The 25351-nt window shown below is 38.4% G+C and overlaps 1 protein-coding gene across 8 annotated transcripts in view; it reads right to left on the bottom strand.

The window, feature by feature from the left end:
* The window catches only part of LRP1B (LDL receptor related protein 1B), a 546211-nt gene that overhangs the window by 346859 nt on the left and 174001 nt on the right, over window positions 1–25351 (bottom strand). Inside the window, exons 1-2 of one of the 8 annotated variants that reach the window (XM_083841836.1) lie at window positions 5098–5186; window positions 4751–4839 (exon numbers count right to left, since the gene is read on the bottom strand). The exons of 6 other annotated variants lie outside the window; for them this stretch is intronic. The gene's annotated coding sequence lies outside the window, so the exon portion shown is untranslated. Of the gene's footprint in view, window positions 1–4750; window positions 4840–5097; window positions 5201–25351 lie in introns of those variants that run through there. One more of the 8 variants, XM_083841835.1, reaches the window with a different exon arrangement.

Here is a 25351-nt window from a genome sequence, read left to right as displayed (position 1 = left end):
TATTAGAGGCACAGCTGCAACGGATAATGGAAAATGAGTGACTGAGGTGATGTGCTTTAGAGGCTAAACTGTAGTACAAAGATCAGCCCCTATTTCTAGCTCCGGAGAATAAATAAAGAATTGCCTTGGTATTTACAAAAGGGCTTCGTGTATTACTTCAGCATGTGGTTACTATATTCTGGCACATTAAAAGTTAACCCAGCTTTTGCCTGGCTTCTGGAGGGAGAAAAAAGAAAAAGTGAGGGGGGAAAGAGCATCTCTTTCTTTTTTCTCCAGTTTTCTTTTCCAAAGCTTCTGATCTTTTAGAGGCCAGTCCAACCGTGCCAAGTGGTGGGCACAACACAATGAGTACTGCAACAGGTTTTGTGGGGATCGCTGCTTCTCTCTACTATCTTCTCTTCTATTTTGATATATCCTCTTCACAAAGAGTATAGTGAAATTCTAGTAACTCCCAGTGTAACTTTTCACAACTTTTTCAGGCAGAAACATGGGAGGTGGATGTAACTGTAGGTGCTCTCAGCTCATTCCACATTTAGCAGAGAACCTGACCTTTTTTTTTTTAATGAAACCAGTGTTATGCTGGAGCTCCACAGGACTCAGTCGGCAGAGCCACCTGCATCCCAACTGAGAAGTTAATAAATAAATGCTTTGCTTGATATTAATAAATTGTTAATATCATGTACACAACCTAATTATACTTATATATGAAGTAGAATAACTGAATAGTGTAAAATGTGTAATTAACAGATTTTTTAAAACGTAAGTTATAGGGTTTTCTATCTAAAAATATCTGCAGAAGTTTTAAACATTATCACTTGAAAATGAAGAATAGATACATTCACTTCTTTGAAAATGATTCTTATAAGAGACAGTTTCCAGCATGCTTTAAATTGTGCACGTCATCTGAACATTTTCTTAATGAGTTGTGCTTTGCTCTAATAAAATATGGTTTTGAAACTGGACAAAATTTCTCATTATTAAGTTATTTTCTGTGGTCTTCACCAGATTGAAGAACAAGAGGCAAACTATTTTCCTGAATCATGTTTATCTGTTTTATATGAAAAGGTATGCACACGTATTTACAAAACACGAGTGAAATAAACTTGGTACATTATACAAGGCTGTTAATCATCATCTTACTTTTTTCTGTTACCAAGCCTAGTGGAAAAGCTTAGGTATGCCCAAAATTAAAGGTAACATTGGAGTAGCTGAGCAAAAAAAAGTCACTATTTATTTAGTGACTTTTAATAAAAACTATTAAGCACGTGAATTTCAGCAAAATCTGTACTCCAGAAACTCTTAATACATTACTACTGTGAAAAATAAAAAGGCAATTAAATATGTGATTTAAAATAGGTGCAGAATAATTAAGTTTTTCATGAAGAAAACAGAAATTGAAAATTAAATCGGGGAAGCATTTTCGGTGGTAGCTAAATTTAAAGTGTGTACAGCTCACCTCCGCTTTTTCTTACATTAATGTGATAGAAAAATTCTATTTAAAAAACATGTTTGTTTCGTAAAAGCTATCAGTACAACTGAATGTTTTTGTTTTTTTTTTCTCTTGTTCCACAGATTTGGGCTAACTCAATACAATAAGAAAGTAGGGCGGCTGGTTGGTAGCACCCGTGCATCATTACTTCCAGGTAGCTTTAGGGACCTCACTTTTGCCAACAGCAAAGCAGCGTTTCTGTGCTTTTCCCACATTTACAAAGCAGCCCCGAACACACCTGGATTTCTTTGGATAAAGTGATGTTTATTTTTATTCCAGCCAGGAAACTTAGCTCTGCAACACTGCTTCTGAGTAGGTAATTGACTCCAAAGAAATCTGAGGTGTGACCCTGCTCCTGAGCTCGTGCTTCCTGCTGCACCTTGGGATCTCCTGGATTCCTTTGCTGTCAGTTTGTTTTGGCTAAGGGGCAGGTTTTCCTTTAGCTACCCATTGCAGCTGCTGTAACTGAGTTGTTATGGCTTGATTACTATTTATTCATTTGTATCAGATAACATCACATTTGTATTGTAATATTACATATGTATTTCTATATTGATCTACAGCAACACCTGGATCTTTCTTTTTTTTGAAGGCCTTGTTTTCTGCCGATGACTGGAGATGGAACCTAAAAACTGATAAATACTTCTAATATGGAGCCAGCTATTAACTGTATTCAGCAACATTTTGTCAGTTGCCAAACAGATACAAAACAAAACTTATAATCGTGATGGTTTTGAATTCTTTTTTAGAAAACAATTCCTCTTTTCTAACTAAAGCCTTTATTTCAGCTACTTCCTAAATTAATTAGTTGAATTTCACAAGCACTGAGCATTTTTAAACTCTAGCTGCTAGAAGGAATTATTTGATGGGAACTATAGCTATTCACCATATCTCAGGAAAACATTTAATTTATGCATTTAAATCTGAATTTAAGAGATTAATTTAGCTATCATCTCTGCAAACAAAGAACAGTGAGGTCTACTCTAACAGACAAACAAAGTGTGTGTTTATGTTATGTTCTTTCCCAGGCCCATCAAATTTCAATGGCTTTGGGGTTGAACAAATTGTGACATTCCTGTCTCGGGAAGGTTCCTTCTTTTGCTTCGAGGTTTCTGGGTCTAGTTTTTTTTTCTCTTTCTTTTGATGTCTCCCAGTTTTTAATGGTGCTGCATGCTCCCCATCTCCTGTCTCTCCAGTGCGCTACCCAAGTTATCTATCCAGAACATGCTCAATTATTTGAGCACCGAAAAGCACCATTTTCTCCTTCTTCCAACATGTTTAACTGTCCTCAGCCCAGCACACAGAACAAAGGAAACCAGAAACAAGAGTCTCTTCATTCCAACTGCCTCTAACAGAGGCCCTCTCCCACTAAGAGAATAATATGCAATACTCACACAACTGTGAAAAACAATTCCACTACCACATTTGAAAAACAGAGGTTTCGAAGGGCAAACAGTTAATATTTTGCAGCACTTTTACTGTCCCATTCCTATTATTGAGGCTGTAGGGAAAGTCAGAGTAGAAAATTCATTATCTAACACTCCTCAGTGTTGCCTGACTACAAGTGCACTATTAATTAGAATCACAGAATAATTAAGGTTGGAAAAGACCTCCAATATCATCTGGTCCAACCATCAAAGCTATTGAATAGCCAATTGAAGCTATTTAACATCTATTAAATATATAATTTATATACTTTTTGTTTCATGCTTTGGTGACTGTTGTGTCAGCGTCCTTACCGCCATCCAGTCTCCCTCCAGCAGGTACAGAGACCACCAACCCTCAGGACAGGTAACCACCAGATGGACCTGTCCTGCCATCATCCGAAGCATTGCAAATGCAGTTTATCATGAACTTAAATCACTTTTTTTTTTCTGTATACAAGTCACAGCAACATTTCAGAGGGCTACCGAAGCAGTAACTAGTACCACATTCAGCAGTTATTTCATTTTCTTCTATGCATCTACCTGTAATTCTCACCAGATTCAAAAGGAAAAGGCAACTACAGCAGCCTGCAGTGATTACGCTTCAGTTCATAAGCAGCTTTGATGATTTCATTGCTATAGAATTATATTTTTTGCATGTGCCTTTCTTTTACTGTGAAACAATCTGTTCTCCATATGGCAACAAAAAATTGCTGGTTTCCTTTTCCAGTTTTAGTTTTAACTTACTCTTTTTGTAACCTGATCTTGTCATCTTGTCTCTTACCTAAAACTCTCCTTCCTCCTCAATTTTCCTCACGGCTAGCTATATACAAACACATCTACGTTGTATGCCTATAATCCATGCATGCACCATTTCCAGGAACATCCGGTAGAGACCAACTTATAACAGACGCAAACATTAGGAGAACACAGTAAATCAAGAGATGAATATCCACTAAGAGTACAGCAACAGAGGTAGGGGCTTTGTTTGTTTTCAGAATTGACTTCATTATTGCAAAGCATGGCTTTTGTGTTTGCTATAATATGGAAAATATATAAAATATCAGAGAAAATTCTCCATTTTTGTATACCATAAGTCTATGCTTGAGTGACCTCAGTTGTAAAGCAATGTCATTTACTCAGTCCTACACTAAATATTGTACCTTAAGAACACATTGTATAGTTACACTCTGTGAAAACAGGAGTCTAAACACAATTTCATCTTATGAACATTTCAACGTGCATAGATTCATCCATACATATTTAATATATAGTTTCAGAACTCCTTTCCAAGCATTACTATTCACGATCCCTTACATTTGCCTGATGCAGCCTTCAACATACATTGAAAGCCTAAACCAGTACACAACCCAAACAAGTAGACAGCGTGCATCCTAGCAGTCACAGCCAGTTTCAAGTTATGTCCTTTAAGTAGCTGATGAATGGACATTATTACAAAAATGTCTATAAGACAGGTCTATCAGAGGAGCCTTGGATAAAATAAAGACTTCAGATACTATTAGAATTAATGAATTAGGTCAGGTCAGGTAATTCATTACCTGACTGAACCAGAATCCAATCTGAGGCATCCTTTAAAAAAATAAAAAAATTAAAATCAAATGAGGTAGCGTTCACAGGGAAGTTGTGAAGATAATCATAATTTAAATAAGAAAATGCCTGCACAGTTTTAGCGAAGTCTGACAGGGATATTCTGTGCAAAAGCAGCATGGTAAGCAACGGCAAATTTCCACAAATTAATTTGACCTTGATGAAAGGCGCATATTTTTATCAATCAGACTTAACAAATATTGACTTTAGGCATTAACCAATGACATACATAAACATCCAGGTTGTTAAAACAGTTGTCAAGTTCATTTTCCTCCTGAAATCATAGTTTGCTGATAAAGATCTAGCTGAACTTCACCTCTGAAAAAAAAAATAAAATAAAATGTATTGCCACATGAAGCAAGAGTCGGATTCTTCTCTGCCTACCAACTGCTGAAAAAAGATATGTTGCCCAGGCAGACTGAGATCTAGAGCCAGGACAGACACAGATGAAACTTGGTCTAACTATAACCCCAAGGGACCCCATGGCCATGACCATCCCTTTCCAGCAGCACCAGTAGGGTGACTGGGAAGAGGGAAAAAAAAGACACCACCTTTGCTTGTGGCTGAGTTACTCACTGTGGGATCATTTCCATCGGAAGGCTATGAGGACAGCACGCTTCAGACCCATATAACATGGTGCTCCACCAGCACCTGCCAATCCACCAGCAGCTAAATGAAGAAACAACCACCACCTGGAGGAAAACAAGGTCCCCGCTACATTTCCTGAGTGAAGAGCACCTGCTAGCCCTCGCCGAGAAGATAAAAGGTCTGTGCTGCAATGTGAGGCAGGAGCTGCAAACAAATGACAGGCCTTCCAGCAGGAAGGGCTCCTGGCTGGGGAGCTGCTCAACTTCTGTCTCCTCCAAGATCAAAGTCTCCTCTGCACTGTCAGATGCCCTGGCAGAAGGGAAGGGCAGGGACCACAGTGGCAGCCAGACTTCAGCCAAGCGTTTTCAAACATTCAGTAAGGTGAGCGTGAGATCAGATTTGATGAGTACACGAAGGCTTTATTCTGTACCACAGCATTCACACATCTAGTTTGTGTCATATCCGGCCTTCACCGAAGAAACACCTCAAGGCATTTCATGACTGTGTTGACATTTCAATTATGCTGCATTTAAATAGATTTGCTTGTGCTGAGTCTTATTTCTTGCTAAAATATTTCCCATTCTAAATATAGATTTATGGTGTTATTTATTAAGTCAAATTCTGACAGGAAACACGCTAAGGAAGCAGCAAAGCCGAGCGTCACAGTATTTGCCTCCTCCTTTTTAAAATTCTTCCTCTCTCCTTGTTTCATCTGCCTCACGACTTGAGGCTCTGCACACAGAGTACTGCGGTGAGAAAACCAGAGCTCTGTAAGGGATCATCAAACTGGGGATGGTGTGCAGAAAGGCGAAAGAAGTTTTTCTTTTTTTTTTTTTCTGCTGCCTCCTCAAGTGAGCTCTGAAGTGAGCAGGAGACCAGTCTGCCCACTGGGATGGCCCCCAAAAGGTGCAGGCTAACTTTAGAAATCCGTAAACGGTTTAGAAATGAAAGTCTGTAACTCTTGGAGCCGTTCAGCCAACCAGTACTTCTTCCTCAAATTTCCTCAAAGGTTATAGGGAGCACTGGCATTGAAGAACTGGGAGACAAAAAATCGCATCCATAATTTAGCAGCCTCACTGTAATGACCAGCTTCTCTACAAGCCATGAAAATGTCAAAGCCTTTGCTAGTGGAGTTTGCAGAGCTCTGTTAAACAGTTTTTTACACAGCAACCCCTTAGGAACCTGCAGGTTCCCACGATAAGTACCAGATTTACAATATTTGAAGAAAGAAGAAAAACTAAGAGTTGGTTATGTTTCATACATTTCTCCCCTTCTCCCCACTCATGGCTAAAGAAAGTAAACGGTGGCTAATTCCAACCTCTCTGGATATGAGGGCTTGCATTCAACATTTTTGTAGTTCTGGCTGGGCAGTTCTATTGCTTTAGGTGATCTGTGAGTAACGAACATGAAGGTGCCTGAATATTTTCCTACACGTCTTTTAGAGATTTGTACTTACTGCTGTTTATCCAAAGAAAGTAATGGCTCTGAATCCTGTTGAAAAATGTCCCACAGCACCGGCAAACTTTTTACTGAATCTGGTTTTATGAGGACGAATAAAACAAGCGTGCATAACTATTCAGCAATATATACTACTCACTTTTTTAATGCGCCTAGAAATATTTGAGGGAATGTGAAGGTGATCTCTTGAGAATATATCCAATACCCGCTGTTACCCTTAAAATCCCATGCTGAAACTTCATTGCCAAAAATAGCCTCCTAAAGGTGACACTCATATGAAAGATGTCACAAGTTGCAGCAAGAGCTGCATGAATATATATATATAAGCCATATTTACAGTGCTGCTGCAACTTGCACATTTATTTCAGTCTTCCCCTTCCTATGTGACATTCCTTCTGGTATTTTACGTGAAGATTTTTGTTTTGGGGAATATTTTTAACTACATGCAATTATGCATGTGGCTTGCTTGCTTAAGAATCTCATTATTATGGGAATGTGAAATGTATCCACAAAAATGTTTTTGAATTAAAAAAAAATAAATAAACCTGGAAATCAAAATGAGCAAGAGACAGGTGTTTTAAACATTCTCTAAAACCAAATTTTACAAGGCAAAGAAAGCAAATATTCCAACCCAAAATATCATTTAATGAAAGAATTCCCCACATAGCCCCATATGAAGCAGGTAACAAACAGATGTCAGCACATCTGCTCATGCATAGGCTTTCACCTGTATGTACTTTTTACAGGTCAACAGTCAGTACAAATAATTACACATAGCCTTATGCACATATGTCTTTGGATGATCGGTGGAGAAATAATTTCTCACCAGTTGCCTGCTTTCCCCCAAACCATTCAAGCACTGGCTGCAACACAGGAGACAGTGAAAGCAGATGAGAATGAACCCTTTTGGAAATTCCCTGGAGTCTGACTGTGCTCAGCAAGGCTTGGCTGTATCTGCACAGGCTCTGCCCAGCCCTGACCCAGCTGGTCCAGCTGAGCAGAGCACAGCAGCTCAGGGCAGCACCAAACCTGTCACAAGATCCTACTGCAGCATCTCCCCCAAACAGGCTTCTCACTAAAAGGACCATGTGCTGCTGCACTGACTTGTGCGTTTCGTAGCACAGCTGAGGCTCCAGACCCGATTCAGATTTTGGGATAGCAGTAAAGAAGTAAAATCCAATAGAATATTGGAACAGAAAAAGAAAGTTGTTATTCAGGTGACGTAAAGGTTGTTGTGTCACCTGGATGTGGTACTAACTTCAGGTCATATTGTCAACCACAGTGAATAGCTTCTTTTATTTTATATTTTATTTCACTCCCATTTCCTCTACAGTAGGCAATTCAGCTACAAGATGCAGATGAGATGCAGGATACTAGCTACTGGTATAAGAAATATTTCCACAGCTTTATTGCAATGCTTTGGACTCACTTCACATACATGGCCATTACAGTCAAAAACCAAACCAAAACAAACCAAAACAAAAAACTACGAGATCAATAATAAAGGAGTTCAGTAAATAAAGTAACACCTGGGGGATGTGATGTTGGTACTCTGTCCCAAAATAGTTGGAGGAGCACTTCCCCATGTATAGTTTTACTGAAGGATAGGTAAAGGACTCACAATGCCTGGGCCCCCACCACTTTAGTAAAGAAGCACGTGTTCCTGCAGTTGTGTCTTTGGAGACCTCTTGTGTAATAAGCATAGCAAGCTGCAACTTGATGATAGCTACACCGGCATGAAAGCTGGAGTTGTGAAGAATTACACCCCTACTACCATTATTTACTATGTTATCCTGACCCACTTGGTTCACAAGAGAGGAAACTTTGGTTGACCCCTAGAATTCACTCTAATTATTAATTATAATGTGTAATTGTAATGATATTGGTGCCTTGGAGTAAGGATAACATGGAAAGAGAAGATGATTTCCTTGTGAGAACCAAGCGCAAGATCAAGCTGAGCTGTGCCCAAATTCAGAATGGCAAATACAGATCTTTACTTCGATACAAATGAGAACAAAACTCGTGGGATTATCCTCCGATGTAAGGACTGCTAACAGGGCTCCCTATTAGAATTATACCAGCAAAATCCAGCAACGTGTCAACCAGTGAAAATCCATTTGTTCTGCAGACCCAGGCTGCCTACCAAGATTAACTATCAAAAAAAAAAACAACAAAAAAAACCAACTACATCCAAAACTCAATCCAAATGTTCGTATGGAGAACTTTTAAGGGACCAATATTATTTTACTCACTTTTTACAATGTATAAATGTTCTCTGAAGTGCCTTTATTAGCTCATTCAGGGTTTTAATAAATTGAGAGACCATCCAGGATCAGAGACTTACTTTCTTTCAAGCGGTACCTCCAAAACCCTTTCCAATGTTCAGAAGTTCAAACCAAATGCTGACTACCACAGTGTGCTCTTCCTGACCTGAATATTTCAATTTCAGAGCTTCCTAATGAAAATCTCCCATCAAACACTTTTTTTATTGACAATGCTCTGCTCTTCAGAACAAAGAGAACTACACCTCGAGAATAAGAAATGTGTACCTGCAACCCTCCATATTTTATTGACTACAAAAGTTCTCTGACTTCACGGTTTCTCCACACACACACAAAAAAAATGACAGAAAAAGCTGTGCCATTAAAATCAGACGGGAATCAAGACTGCCCTAAGAGCCCATTATTGCTGCTAATGAGGCTGATACCGCTGCGTCGAGTTGCTCTTTTGCTACTGCTGCTCCACAATGCAGTCAGCCTGATGAACTCGGATCTGCATTGTCAAACACCAAGAACACAGCGCAGGAAGGTCGCAAAGTCCAGGTAGCATTATGCACATTGGTAAAAGAAGAAGGAAGATTGTTTGGAAAATAGGAAATATACAAATCTGTCCATTTCATTAGCAAAATGTATCTCAAACTTAGGAGACCCACTACAAAAAAATATGTATATATATATATATAATAATATGTATATTATATATATATAATAATAATGCTTCTGTGCTCCAGCCGGGTATCTGCAGTATGGGATTACTTCCCTCAGCCAGTGCAATGTAACAGGAGGATGACTTAAAGGAGCCTTCGGAGCGAAGTGTCACCGCTTTCCGTAAGAAACCTGAGATATGGCACACATGCGGATCCACATCCACACAATTTGTGCAGCCTCCACCTTGGCATAAAACCGTGCACTTTAAAATATGACAATCATAACTTCCCATTTTCAGATGGTACCATTTGTTACAGGATGGTTGTCTGCCATGTATTTTATCTCCTACATATGAAAAATTTATAGATGCTCCTGAAGATGTTCCTGAAAAAAAAAAATCGAGGAACTCGCTATCAACTTTCTGTATAAAGCAGCTCTCATAAAAATTTCTTCTCCTTGGTAGTAACGCATCAGTGCTCGGTGTTGGATAGCAGGGCTCCCAGTAACAGCAAATGGCCAACTTGACTCTTAAACAGGCTGCACTTAGGAAACTAACTAAAGGGGGCATAATCATATGGGAAAGGCTATAGTGAGGTTATTTTCTTGCTTTCGTTGATACCGTAGGACAGAAGGCACAACAGCCTGAGTGTCACTGCGTCAGGCAGGTCAGTGGACTCACATAATGGATTACTGGGCCATATGGACTATTAAAATATGGCTATTTACATCCAAAGTGTAATTCAAAACTGAAAAATATCCAGAAATATATGAAGTCCATATTTAAGATACTGATGTCTCCTAGACTTTCAGCAATCACTTCAGCTTTGGTAACCCGCAATCACATGGACACGTGCTGTCTGCATTGATAAGGAAGCATTTGTTAGCTATGTTTACCATTTTATTTCATATATACATGAGTAAATTTAAGTTCATATGAAATTATTCATATGAAATTATTTAATTGCATTCTTCGAAATTGGAGACAGCAAATATAAAAGGTAGAAATTGATAAAAAGCTGTGGAGAAGCAACTAAAAACTGAAAAAAAATGAATAGTAGAACACCAAAAGTCCCAAGTTGAGAGACCTGATAAGATGACAATTACAGCTGAAAAATAAAAAGCTAATGTATTTTCATGATCTCCCATCTCTTACAAGAATGACTATATCCCTAGATAAAATCTTTTTTTTTTTTTCCCTTTAATGAAATGACATTCAAAAAGCCCTTCAAGAAGAACAACTAGCAGCCACTACAATATTCTTCTTTAGATTTTTAAAAAGAGAGAAGATGACCTGATTGAAAAATGCTGGTCAGCAACAATAGCTTTGTCCCATCCTTTTTTTTTTTTTTTTTTTCCAGAGGAGAGAAGTGCTCCCTGACTGAGAAAAGAGTGGGCAGAAAGCATGTTCTCCTAATCACTCTCAGGTAACAGGCCCCAGCTGAGATCTACCAGGCAACAAGCTTTCTATTTTCTTTCAAAGAAAGGGAAGGAGACCTCATTTAGAAAATTTAAAAGTTGGATGATTTTTTTTTTTTTTTTTCTCCCTCGTGAATAGAAAAGGCTGCAAAATTGGCTGACTAATGCTGCAGAAGCTCTTCAGAGCCATACTGGTTTCATTGTGCAACAGCATGAGAACCCAGTCCCTCTCACCCAGGAAACAAACACGTGGGGATAGCTATGGGCTCCTGGGCTCAAAACGGCCAGTTTTGCTAATTCTACAATGAATATTAAGAAACCTGTATTCTGATCTGTTTAAAGCTATTTGCAATGAACCACCGAAGTATTTCAGAAGAGCTGAGAGACGCGGTTCAATCCTTATGTTAAATAACGGAATCTGCCAAAAAAAAAAAAAAAGGAAAGAAATAATTTGGGTTAGTTTGATTTGACCATGACAAGCAATGACAGAACACAGAGCCTGGGGTTAATTTGAGTTTCATAATGTAATGAATGGAGCCTGTCAGTCAGAGAGAAAATGCGTTAATAAAATGAAATCAGGTACAAGTGGGGATTAGAATTCCTCTCTCTGCATGGGACTACAGTGGCAAAAGGCTATTGTGCAGAATATTAAAACTAAAAGATGCTGATAAAACAGCTTAGCATGTTTAGTAGCTGGTGCACAAACACGATAATCATTTCCACGCTGAGCACAGAATCAATACAGCGAATTACTTGCAAATGCCTCACAGAGTGTTTTCAATGTCACCAAGAAAAGTTCTCTCTCAAAGCTCGGAGCCTTTCTCTCTTGCCAATACATCTCCCACTCACTTCCCACTGCAATACTTCTTTCTAGCTCCGAAAGTCTTCTGTCTTGTTTTTTGACACCCTGCTCTGCACAACTTCTTTAAGTTTCATCAGCCCTGTTCCCTCTCCATCCTCACACACTGTCTCTGAACACTAGGGGGACCAACAGAGTCATTTTTTTTTTTCTTAGGCTGCTCCATTGAAAAAAGAAAAGCCTTGTTCGGAAGACTTTCTAATTATCGTAGTATCAACCAGCTTTTTTTCCCCACCTCCAACTTAACCAGAATAAAACCTGCGGCCAGTTTCTATCTCCTCTCATTCCAGCTCTGTAATTTAGTAAGTCTTTCATAAATTTGTTTCCAGTAAATAATTTATTTTCTTTTTGTTTTGACCTTCAGTGTTGCAGTTACTGGCATAACTTCTAGGTCTTATAGTTATTTTGACTTTCTCTGAATCTTTTCCTGTTGAGACTTTTTTGGTACCATGTCTTCTGAGTTTTTAAAGAACTTCTCTTACACCTTTTCATGCATCTTTTTTCTTGAAACTGAATGTGCTGCACTCAACAACCTATAAACTCAGTGTTTTGTGCAACCCAAAGTAAACAGTTTCAAAAAATGTTATTACAAACAAATAAGAACTGTAATAATTGCAGGAAGAATCTGCATTTAGTTTTGATGCGAACTAGACCGAAGAAGAAGCAATGTGGTAAGGATTTCTACAAAAGTTTTGGAAGTATAAAACCCACTCAAGGAGGAAAAAATAACAAAATTAGGTATCAGAACAGAACAAAAAACTGAGTGGAAAACACCACTGAATCTCTTTCTTTATATATATTTTAAAATGCCAGTAGAGATAACAAACCAGAGTGAATGATATCAGACTCAGTAATATCTCACGCTGAAGGCATACAAAGAGCTGGAAAGGCCTAGAGGATTTCTAGGACTCAGAAACCGATGGATTCAGAACAGAAGAAAGTGAACGAAAAAGGCTTTACTTTCCACTGTTCTTTTCAGTATCATGAATTATGTTCTGCTGTCTGCTGTGCATGCCCTTTCCTTTAACATGCTCTGCTTTTTCATGATAAACTGCTGTGGGCAATAACCTATGTATGCTTTTCCCTACAACCCAATTTTCATTTAGTTCAAAATCTGTTTCTGTGTAAACAGTGAGACTTCGAAAATGTGCTCTTAGGCTTGAAGTCACCAGGGCATCCAAACACCCGGCAGCCTCCAACCACTGCCTTACCAAGCTTCATCTACTCGATGCTGGGTATGTTGTATGGATATGCCTACCTAATTACACATACTCCAAGCGTAAAACATTTATTCTTGATAAAAGCAGTGTTTTATATTAAAATTGTATGATTAGATTGAACCCCTGAGTCTTTGGTGCTAAAACGTTTAAGAAGGGGGTTGTGGCACCTGGCCATGGACAGGTGCAGTCACCTTTTGCTTACAGCAAATGCTTTGCTAGCACCACTGCCGTAATCCATATTTCATCTCTAAAGAAAGAAACAAAACCCCACACCTCTTCCATACTATGTTTTGATAATTAATTGCCACCTCTAAACTTTTCTTTGCTACAACTTATTCCTTAACTACAGAAAAGCAAACAAACAAACAAACACACAAAACCAAACAAAGCAAGCAAAAAACAACCACCACCAACAAAAAGCAACATATAGTATCAGCATGGAAGATTAAAATTTCTTTTTAAAAAATTAAATATCCTCCCTGGTAAAAATCTAAGTGTCCTGGAAAGTCCTTTTAAGAGTCCTGTGAAACTCCTTTCGCATAACCATGTCTCTTAACTTTTTAAGGATTTATGGTCTTCTACATCTTTACTTAACTGAATCATGCTATAACAATATATAATATATATGTATATATATATAATATATATATATTTTTTTCAGGGGGAGTACCAAAGAAAATCAGGAAAAAAACAACACAGAACACCAATCTAAGAACCACAGTGATTGCAGAAATAATTTTGGACTCTACAGAAGTCCAAATTCTTTGGGCTGTGGAGGTACCTTCACTCAGTAAATAGCTGGCACAGGAGACAATCGATGCCTACCATTACTTCACTTAGTTGCTATTGCGCTCTGTGCAGTCAAGCAGATGCGTGAGCACTGCTCATCTCCTCCAGAGCAAAGCCAGCTGGTGTGGCACGGTGGCATCTCATGCCACCAGAGCTTTCACCTCTGCCTATGGCCACGTATTAAAAAACTGCAGTTAAAACCATTCCACGCATACAAAACAGCCTGAGCACGTATGCTGGGTCATATGCTCATAATCTCACACTTTTTGAACTTCCAAACTTTTCTTAGTTTGCCCTTTGCTTGTTTAAACATGATTCATTGAAATCTATCTAGCGTCACACTAAAATAGCTATCCCACACCACAGAATAATAATTATTTTTGAAGATACAATAGTGGTCCTGGCACAGGAAGAGAAATGAACCAAGAGACTGTTCTCTGGGGAGATCTAGCACACAATTTGATGTGTAGTGTGAAAACTATCATTTCAGTGACTCAAATCTTCAGACACCTACCATGCAAATTTATTCTTAAATTGGTGTTAATTATTGGTATAAATTTACTTCTCTGCAGCTCCGTAAAATTGAGTTTTTAAATAAGAATTAGAAAAAGTATGATTTCACAGCCATCACCTTCCTTCTCTTAAGATATTTGTGGGCTCTTGAGCTTTCACTGTAATACCAGAGACTTGAAGGTTCTGGATTATAAACTGTCTCATGAGGCAAGGCAGGTAGCTCACATTTTTTCCAAAACGGCTGTAATTTCAGTATTACATGATGAGATTAGGATTGACTGCAATATGTTTTTTTCTTTTCTACCAGAAGAATGGCCTCCTCTTCACTGCTGGAACAGAAAAATGGCATTCACTGTCTAGCTGAGGGTGTCAGCTGGAATAGTTATAACCCTAAAAACCAGAGGAGCTGGACAAGCTGATAGCAAATGTGTGGATGAAAGAGGTTGAGGCAGAGATGGATTAGGACAGGGAGGAGGAGAAATTTACAGGATAGAAAGGATATTCTGACTGAATAGTCAGAAGAAAATGCATCTGGTAAAGGGTGTGTTTTGTCTGTACAGTTAATGGATGTGTTTGTACCCTACGGTTTAGTAGATACTTGCCAGAGTGTCTCACGATGACATGAGAATGTCATAAAGAACGTCAAGAATCCTCATGGGAATCTCCATCCCTACAATTTTCATATTTGGGACAGTAGAAATGTTGTATATGACAGCTTTGGTCCTCTGGGAGCTGTGCAAAAAGAAAACCTTGAGAGAGCAGCAAATTGGCACGGACAGGAGCTGGTGCTGAGCCCACCTGCAAAGCCACAGAAGTTGCACAATGCAAATTACATGAAGACCAACAACTCCTGCAGAGTGGCTCTTTGCTTCGTCTTGGTGATGATTGTCACTCATCCTGATGAGAACTGTTATGCTCCTCATTGCAAGCTGTTATTGTTTTTTCCCTGTGTATTTCAGGCATGCTGAATGCCAAGTCTTTTCCTGCCTAGCTGCTATCCTAAGGATAGCATCCTAACTTTATGTTTCCTTCCTGCCCATTTCATCGTTCCTTCATTATGCACTTGGCTCTAGCCTAGTTTCATGCCCTGTTTTTCTAACCACTTGGTCAGCTTTGATTAGGTGCCTTTTATGCAGGGTAAGATTTCTTGAAATATGAGCATTGGTATCTCACATTCGATACAGAAAATACTGGAACAAACAAAAATATCTGCCCTACCCAAGAAGTAGCAGGTAGCCCTGTATATTGGCCACATCTATTATTAGCAAGTTATTCAAAATGTGTGTTTTGATCCAGGGAAGAAGGAAAGCAGCTCCTTTCAAGTTTAATTTTGAAACACTACATTAGCAGAGAATAAAACCAGGAGTTATATTTCCAGACTATTTAATCCTTTTCCCAGAATTTCAACGATTTGGAAATGAGTTTGTAGGATTTAAGAGCAGCAAATCAAAAAGTTGTCTACTGCACAGTCCTGATGCTATGTCCACGCATTAGTTCTACCAGCAGCCCTCAAGACAGCGGATCAGGATGTGCTGTCGACATGTCCACAGGAATCAGACACAAGGGATTGCAGGGTCACGCTCCAAAACTTGTCTGGGCAACAGGGAACACATCATACATATGAAGTGAAGAATTTATTGTTAGACCAATTCTTCTTTATTGAATAATACCCCAGTAGTCCAAAATATATAATTAACAAAGAAAAGACTCAGTAATAACAGCATACTTCAAAGCTAAGCTAGGTCAGGCGATACTTGCTTGCCCACTGGGCAATAGCTAAAATGAGCTGCAGCAGCTCGAGTGCAGGCAAGCTGAGACCTGGCTTTTACTGGGAAAAGCTGCTGCCTAGAAAGGTTGTTCTTTGCCAGAGGATTCCAAAGCAAAAAGGATAAATCACTAAATGCTGTAAATGATCATTAGATTTTTGATTGGATATTTAATTTAGATAGCTTTAAAAATAAATAAATAAATAATATTAATAATTATATTAAAAAAAAAAGAAGCATTCTTTAACACTCTGCTACTCTATCTTAGAACTTTATTTAACATTCCGCTTGCATTTTTCCTTGTGGTAAAATATTTTTTTTTCTGTTAGTACTACTAGAAGAAGTATCTTCTAATAAGGCAATATTCTTGTTTGACATTCAATAATTAATAAAATGTGTGATATGCTGGTCACATAGCTTAAGCTCCTCAAGTTCAGGTCTCAGGTACTATGGTGGTGAGTGTAGGAACCTCAACAGCACAAAATATATTTTCCTACAAAAGAATATTATGACTTCTTATCCGCATTTAACTTTGTACTTAGATGCCAAAGAGCACTTTCAAAAATTAATTCTGTAGAGTAAATGTTTTAAAATGTGTAATGTGTACTACCTTGTGATTGCTCCACATAAATATAACCTTATTATACAAATTATTATTTGTTGCAAGTAACTGAGGGCAGAATTCCCTATAACTGTAATTTGCCCGTTTTTTGGCGATTCACGAACCAACGTAAAATATAGTTCAATTTCTCTTACTGACTCACATTCAAAATATAGCAGAAATGTGCCCCTATGAAAAAAGTCAGCAAGTATTTTTCCTTGATGGTATGTTAATGCAGGGAGGGGGCAGATTTGACATGTATCAGATTCCACTCTTACAGACTTGGATTTCAGAACAAACTCTCTTTTCAAGTTGGTACTATCTGTTGACGCTTATTGGATCTACCAATAATTAAAATACTGAAGTGGTAATTAACAAAGGTGTTGTTAATGAAATGTAAATATTCTAGTGGCTTAGTAATAACAAGAATGACTTTCAGATTCCTTTGGATCATGCTTAACAGCACTACACAGAACAGAGCTGCACTTCAAAATTGCCCTTCCACTTGTCCACACATCTAATACTAGCCGAATCAGTAGCTAACATCTAGTGAGAAAACATAATTTCTCTTTCTCTTGTTTTTGTTTTTTAAAGTGTTGCCTGCATTCAAAGTTCCTTTCTAATTTGGTGCCTGGACGCTGGAAACTGAGAACTTGGGCCCAAACCCAGAAGGGTTCTACATTCATCAATAAAGATGAATGTAAGTACCAGAGGAAGAAACACAATCAGAAGACAACCTAGTAGGAAAGGAGACAAGGCACATATTTTACCTCTTTTCTTCTTTCTTCCCATTCACACAAAACAAACCACTGTGACATAAAAAGAAATAGTAACAACAAAGAAAGGTGCTTATTGCTTCTGAGTAACGAGACTATCTAAATTTGAGACAAATGTACTGGATTTTAATTTCATTTCACCGTACTGAAAAGAGGACAGCCTAATAACGCTCTTTAGTGAGGCTTCATCTTATATTAAAAATCTAACAAACACAAGACTTGCAAAAGACTTGCAACACCTGTTGTTCTTTGGCACATAATGAGTAGTAGGCTGAAGAAACGAGGTTTTCAGGTGAAACCACTCTTGGTTGTTCAATTTTCCAACCACAAAACTTCCTGCCCATATTTTACTATCTAAAGGTTTTCTGTTTGTTTGTTTGTTTTTTTAACACCATTAATGGTTATTTCATTTTCAAAGGGAAATAGCTCATCAAAACTTTACTATAGGGAGCAATCCTGAACTCAAAGAGGGATAGCTAAGAGATATAAATATTTAATCTCTAATTTCTTAGATTCATTGACAAATAACTCTTTGAGTCTATCACAGTAATTGTTAAAAGAGTGCTTTATAAATGAGGAATAGACTGTTCTGTAGCACTGTGCCCATAATATAACAGTCAAAGTTTCTCCACTCTTTATTAACTTAGATCAAAACCTAGAAATTATCTTGTGCTTAGGAAAGAGAACCACAGGACCACACACTACTTGCTCTGAACTGGTCATTAGTACCTTGAGAGAATAAATATTTACCTCTGTACTAGTTTTGGCAGATTAATGGATGAAGAAATTGAATATTTGATCAATTTCACTTTTACTGAATATTCATTCTGCATTTTGTACAACTCTGCGGAAGATACACACAATCAAAATTCACACTGGAGTTCTACTGAGTGTGCCTAATTGATAATATTGGCTAATTAAATGCAGCTTGTATGCATATTAATTTGCCATTTTTATTTTGCCACTCTGAAATTCCATCAAGCTTCAAGTAATAAAGAATGCAAACGGCAATATATAGCCATCCCTGCTGCTGAGTATACATCCAGAGTTTCAAAGCACAGGAGCTACTATTTCTAAGAAAAAAGCCACCTTTTGACTCACTCGGAATATGAAAGACAACCTCGAACAAGCCAGGCTTTTCTGAACTTATAAAGGTAAAAGACGTGGTTTACTTCAAAAAGACTGCAATTTGAAATTTCTTAGATTGATATACATATCACCATAAATTAAAATCCTTACAGATCTGTTTTAATGTACAATATCAACTTAAAATTTCCTTCTCATACATAATCCACAAAAAAAATATAATGCACAGTTTTTTACTACCATTTAGTAATGGGTGCTTTTAGGATTGATCTAGCTGAAATCAAAATCTTCTGTGAATTTGGCCTCAGAAATGTTCCTATTTGATTTTTACTCTAACTTTGTATGTCATGAAATTTAGACAAGCTTCCCATCTTTTTTAAAGGCAAATGAAAGAAGTGATGCTTTTGTACATTTGTCCTCACAATGCATGAACAGATGTTATTGATATGAGGCCTCCTATGCACACAAGAACTGAAGAGGGCCCTATCTATATTGCTGTAATTGTCAGAATCACTTTAATTTTGCAGCCACTTTCATCGCTCTGATTGCCTAAGTTTCCACTGGGTAAAAATAAAACATTGACTCTTTTAAAAACTCATGCTTATTCAGTATCAGGATCATCTCACACTGTCTTAAAGGAAACCAGGATAAAAAAGACTAGAAAGAGATGACTCTTGGGTTCAGAGCAGTAGCAGGACTCCCACCAGTGCTGTACATATGTCCAACCACCAACATATTCCGAAGCTGGGATTACATTACTCACATGAGTGGCTGGCACATTTGACAGTACATGAGGGAAAAGAGTTGTAGGGTGAGCAAGGGGAGACTGGCTTTTTACTACTTTTATTTTTTTTCTTCGAATTATCTTTATATTTCAGAAGGATATTTTCTGTGCAATTTGAAATCCAAATGGAAAGTCTTTGGCATTGCTTTCAAAACTCACTTAAACTATTTAATTCAATAAAGTTCTTTATCTGAATTCATGGAGAAATGGTTTTGACAACTAGTAATAAAACCTGGATGTTTCAGAATGCTGTGTTAATAAGACTTGAATTTGATGGAATAATTTCTCTGACCTCTTCGTAAATCTTGTACATTACAGAGATGTCATTAGCAGCAGTCAGTAAAAGTAAATGTGCTTGCTGAAGAAAGGAACTAATGTGGATACATTGACATTTATTAGTACCTCATTGTATTGTTATGTTACACTTTTGTTTTGAAATTGTAAGAGAATTCAGGTCACTAATAAAAACCATTATTCATTCCCAAAGGATTTTTGTAATGTAACTTCGGTGAACATATGTTGCTATCTATTGCATACTCCAGATGTATGCCAGCAAATAAGGTCAAATTTATAGCCTTCAGGAGTAATTAGTAAGTGGAAAATCAAAATGAAGAAACTGTGCACCGGCAATTCTAGATAATTGTAGGAAGACTTTCAGTATTGTTAAGAATCTCAGAGAACATAGCAAAATATATGACTTTGTCAAAACAGCTGTCATCTATGGCTTACTTTATTGGAAAGAGTCAGACCTACCCTGTGCCAGTCCCTGAATTAGACAGTGGCAGTGAATGATGATAGCAATACCTCTGAGGGTTGCTAAAATCCACTCCTTCACAAGCAACAAGATGGAAAGACAAGGGGAACAGAGGAGTCTTTAGACTCTGTCTCAGAGCCAGCTGCCACCAGCTCCTCTTCTGGGGTCTTCCACACACCCTCCCGACCTCAGGGAGCACACCAGTGCAGAGCACGAGGCTTGCTCTCACTCCTCCGATGGCATCTACCAGACTGAGCAGTCCCATGTCTCAATACACAAAGTCTGATGGAGGTTGGAAGTTCTTTAGCTGTGAAGAAGTTCAAGACAGCTGATATGGATCTCTTCTATGCCTGTTCAACCTGTTACAACCATTGATTGTATTAGTAGGAGCTAAGAGCTAAAGGCAAGATCAGTCATGCTGTTCTGGAGGAAAAAGTATGAGAAGTTTCAAAATGGATCCAAGAAATTCATAAAGCTAAGCAGAAAAGGGTGATCCAGATGCAAGGTGATTCAGGAAGATGCTAAGCTTACAAAAACGGAGAGCACACACACCTAGTTTCTCTTCCTGCCCTACTTCTTATATTTTTCCCAAAGCACTGACTCCTGGCCCCTGGCAGAGGACAGATCCTTTGGGGTGAGAAATGGAAGAAAATGTTTCTCCTTTGCCTTATAATCCCCTTTACATTTACCTTTCTCAGTTACTGTACATAAAGCTATGGAATTAGCCAATAAAGGCCAAGTATTAAAGCTATTATTTCTGCACTTCCAAAGTTACACTTGAGAATAGAAGACTTGGAAGAAGTTCTGCTTGATTCCTAGGGGGAAAAAAGGCTTATTTATAAAATGTAACAAATGCAACTAGATGAAAAGAAGCCAACCACACTAGCTTAAAAGGAGTAATACTTCATTCAGCAAAAAAATGGATACTTGCAGTACGTGAACACAGCTTTAAAATGCTTCTGAAATTTTCAAATTAAGAAATGCATTTGTTCAGCTCTGGAGCTGGACTCAGTGATCCTTGTGGGTCCCTTCCAGCTCGGGATATTCTATGATTCTTTAACAGTATTTAATTATCTGGGGAAAAGCAAACAAACAAGCAAAACTTCCTAAAATCACTGAGGTATTTTTGCATGATTTTCCACAAACATGGAAGCCTTCTCTAGTTTCATTAATAAACATGGCTTTCTCTTATTCATCTGTTCTACTTCATAAATTGATTAAACGAGTTTTAGATGCCATAATATAGATTTGAAAATGGTTATTCTGCACCAAGCAATTTGCACTACCAGGCCGAGTTAGCATGTGCGATTCCCTAGTGTGCACTTACAATGTATAGACAAGAAAAATTTAGGCCGAATTCAAATGGTGGGGAAGACAACAGAATGACACTTGAATAATAAATGGTTACAAATCCTGCTCTCTGTGCAAATTTACAGCCTGATTTGAAAAGCACAGTTCTTTTTGCACAGGACTGCATAGACAGCTACCACTGCATGGTAGCACGTTTTCTGACAAGAGCACTCCGGCTTATAAACCTTAACAAATGAGGTAGATTTTAATTCTTCCATCTAAAAGCAATTTTCCTGTGTAGCTGGTAAAGCACAAGATAACTTATATTCGTGTGACAGAGAAGTAAAGAGAAAAAGCAATATTTTATTGATGATTTGAAAAAGTCATCAGCAAGCTAGCATTTGTATTCTAACAAACTTGCCATCCCAAACTGTGTTCCCACCATTCCTTAAAATATCTTATCACCCAGTCAAAGTTATCCTAACCTTGGTTTCTTAAATCCTACTTCAGGCACCTACAGTGTAGATCTCAATGAACCTAATCTAACGCTATTTTTGCTAATAATCTAGTGAGTAACACAGACCTAAATCACAGCAATGTCACTACAGACTCTGCTGGTGGAAGTTCACAGTGCTAAAGAATGAGAACAGAAAGACGATGACTAGCATAGGTGTATGTTTTGTATCTCCAAACTGCTTTTTATGTTTGTATACTTATGGGAACAATTAAGTTTGTTCTTGGAAGGCCTGAACAAAAGCTCAAAAGGACGTAAACAGAAACTCATAAATAGCTGTGGGTTGAAATCAGTAGCAACATAACATCTGTGTCACTTCATTCTTAAAAAACAAACAAACAAAAAAGATGTGTTGCATAGCAATAGAAGAAAGAAATATGAACCGCAGGGCTACAGAGTTGTGAAAACTGTCTTTTCCATTGCTTATTCCAGGTTGTTCAGGTGCAGCAAATGCTAGGTGTGCTGTCTTTAGTGAAAGTAAACACCCATTTCCCTACATTTAAAACCAATATGCCTTTCAGTAATATATTTTTGGTTTTTTGTTTGGTCTTTTTTTTTTCTTTTTTTTTTTTTACACATAACAGAAGAGCATCTAGGAGACTTGAAATACGTCCTAAAACTTTGCAGTGTATCAGTGTTACTGTAAGTCTCCAGTTTCCTGCACAGCTTTAGTCCTGCCTTGTGCTAACACCACCACTCTTCAAAACTAAAGGAGCAACCAAAACCTTGGCTTAAGCCATTACCACTCTGAGCCTCTCTGATCAGAAGGATCCCAATTATATTACTAGCAGAGGGTTTACTTTTTTGTGTATGATTACTAAGAATTTACTATTTTACTATTTATATTTACAATTTAGAATTGATCTGGGTGCTAGAGATATTTTCTTCTAGTACAAACAAAATAAAATGTACAGTGAAATGAAAATCTACACCCAAGGGAATACGACCTTCAGTAAGGAATCCCAGGCACATCCATTTTCTACAACAGCTGAATGGGAATGACTAAAGTAATAGGTTTTAAAATGTTTTCTGAGAAGAAGCAGCAGCAGTACCACAGCCCTTTTTTTTTTTTTTTTTTTTTTTTTTTTACCATTGTGATTCTGTTAGGAATCAGGTAGGCAGGAATAATTATATAATATATATAATTCCATTTACACATAGATCTAAATGTAGACGTAAGACTCCTTTGTGAAATTCAGGGCTCTGGAGCTGTCACAGAGTGTCTCACTCAAGCCCTGTGTTATAGTTTGCAAATGCACAAGAGTTGTTAAGTTTTCCATCCCCGGGGAAACTGCATGCATTGCAGATTTAGAGCATTCTGTCTGCAGGCACAAGCCAGCCCGAAGTTCCATGCATCAGCTTTTCTGCCGGCCAAGGAAGAAGTGACCTTGTTCCCTGTCCTTGCTACCAGGTTCGAAAGACGTGGGAGAAGGTCCATGCAGTACATGCAAGTACTGACCGAGGAGAGGTAGTGGCCACGTTGTGCTTTGGGGCTGTCATGCAAATATGCTCCACAAGCCTGTAAATATATGCGTGACTATCTTTTTTCTTTATGCTTTTTTTTTTTTTTTTCCCCGCCTTTTTTTCGCATTCCCCTTCTCTCTCCTGCCTTTTCTCTCGGGCAGGCTGTTACCCGTCTATCACCTCACCGTGGGCCCAGGTGGCACTGACACGTAGGAGAAAGCCGCAGCAGCGCTGCCAGATAAAGGAAGAAGGAGCCACACAGATCATTATGTGTGCTGCCAAAGAGGAGGAGCAGCAAAACAACTGGCATCCAGTTCGTTTGGGACTATTAGCAGGTGCAGCAAGTATCCGTGAAACTAAACGGCACTGTGGGAATACAGGGGCTGGTTTAAAAATAATCTGTCAATAGCCCGAAAATCTATGCAGACTTCAATTTGCCTATCTGCTTCAGCGACACTGTTCAGCTGGGCGGGCTTTGATGTGGTACTGAAATAAGAAATTCATATACACATAAACATGCACATCGGTAGATAAAAATATATATCTTGCACTGATCTCTTCTGGATGTTAAGTCAGCTCCGTCTGCATTTCTGTGCTCAGGTCAACCTCCTGTCTCCGAGCCCCACAGAAAAACTCTTGTCCTTTCTAATAGTACAGGTATCAGAGCAAATGCTGTGTGACTGCCTAGTGATCTCCAAAAACAGAAGGCATATATAAAAGTACGTGATAGAAGTGTTGGGACTTGATGTGACATCTTTTTACAGCGAAGCCATCAGATATTCGTTTTTGTTCATGTATAATTCAGAGTGGGGCTTCAACCTGAAATGAATACACTGCATGTGTAGTTGTGCACTTGTGATAACGCAGAATTTAGGAGTAATGTAAAAGAACATTCCCAGAACAGAGAGACATTTTTTGCAGTGTTTCTCCATTTGAACTGTCAGCTCACAATTTTTGAAGCTGTTGGCCCATTTTAACCAAACCAAAGGCTGGGAGTTTTAAGGCGGGGAAATGTGGGTTATGGTGGGTGGGATGCCAGCAGAGGTAGGTCTGGAAGGCCTAGGTAGGCCTGGGTGAGCACAGGGTAGGGAAACATAAATCTGTGGGTTTCGGAAAGGGAAGATCCAGGGACTTGGCGAGGAATGGATGAAGATGCAAGATACTATTTCGTTTTTAAATTTAATTTATGCTTGTGAAACAACTATTTTTCACTTGGCCCTTGAATAACAGCCCCCTCACTTTCTGACTCACTACCTGCTTGTACCTTGTGTCTTTGTATTGTTTCCAGGAGTTGAATCCTGCTTTTCCCCTTTCTGGGAGCATGCTGCATTCTCGTCTTACTTGAAGACTTTAACCAGGGCAGCTCTTCTTCCCAATTCCTGCCTTTAATCCCATCGTTCTTCCTACAGTGCTTTGATTCACGTTATATTCCCCTCTCTGGTTTTCAGACCTCGTCCTCCTACAATGCCATATATCCCAGAAGCTTTTCTATCCCCTCCATAGTCCAACCATCCTGTTTTCCTGCCTCTGTCTTGATCTTATTTCTGCTATTCCACTTTGTAGCATGAAAGGAAACACAGGAGAAATGTATTGCCACTGGTCTCTTTGTTGAACAGCAGCTTATAACTGCTTCTAGGACTTCGTGGGTCATCAGAATTCTTGAATGGTTTCTACAATGGTTTCGGCCTTATTTTTTCAACTGTTTTTGCAAACATCTTGAGGTGTTAAAGTGAATGTAATTTCTTTCAGCCTGAATGGCTTGGAATCGGCTATTTCTCCTCTATACCAAAAAGCAAATGTGTATTTGATGCCCCTGACGGCTGTCTTTGTTCGGGGATCTATATGTCTCTGCTTGTAGACTGTTGTGGCATGATAAAAACCTAAGAAGCATTAAAAATATTAGCCGCATTTCAACTGACAGCACATATATCTTGGTATTGAGTATATAAAGAAAATCAGCTTGGTTTATGAACAGGCTCGGGTGCAACTGTAGTAATAGACACGGTGCTATTAAAGAGTGACAGT

This window comes from Anser anser (genome assembly GCF_964211835.1).
Source record: "Anser anser genome assembly, chromosome: 6".
Taxonomy (NCBI): domain Eukaryota; kingdom Metazoa; phylum Chordata; class Aves; order Anseriformes; family Anatidae; genus Anser; species Anser anser.
The sequence above is the reverse complement of the archived record's forward strand: the minus strand, read 5'-3'. Positions and strand labels throughout refer to the sequence as shown.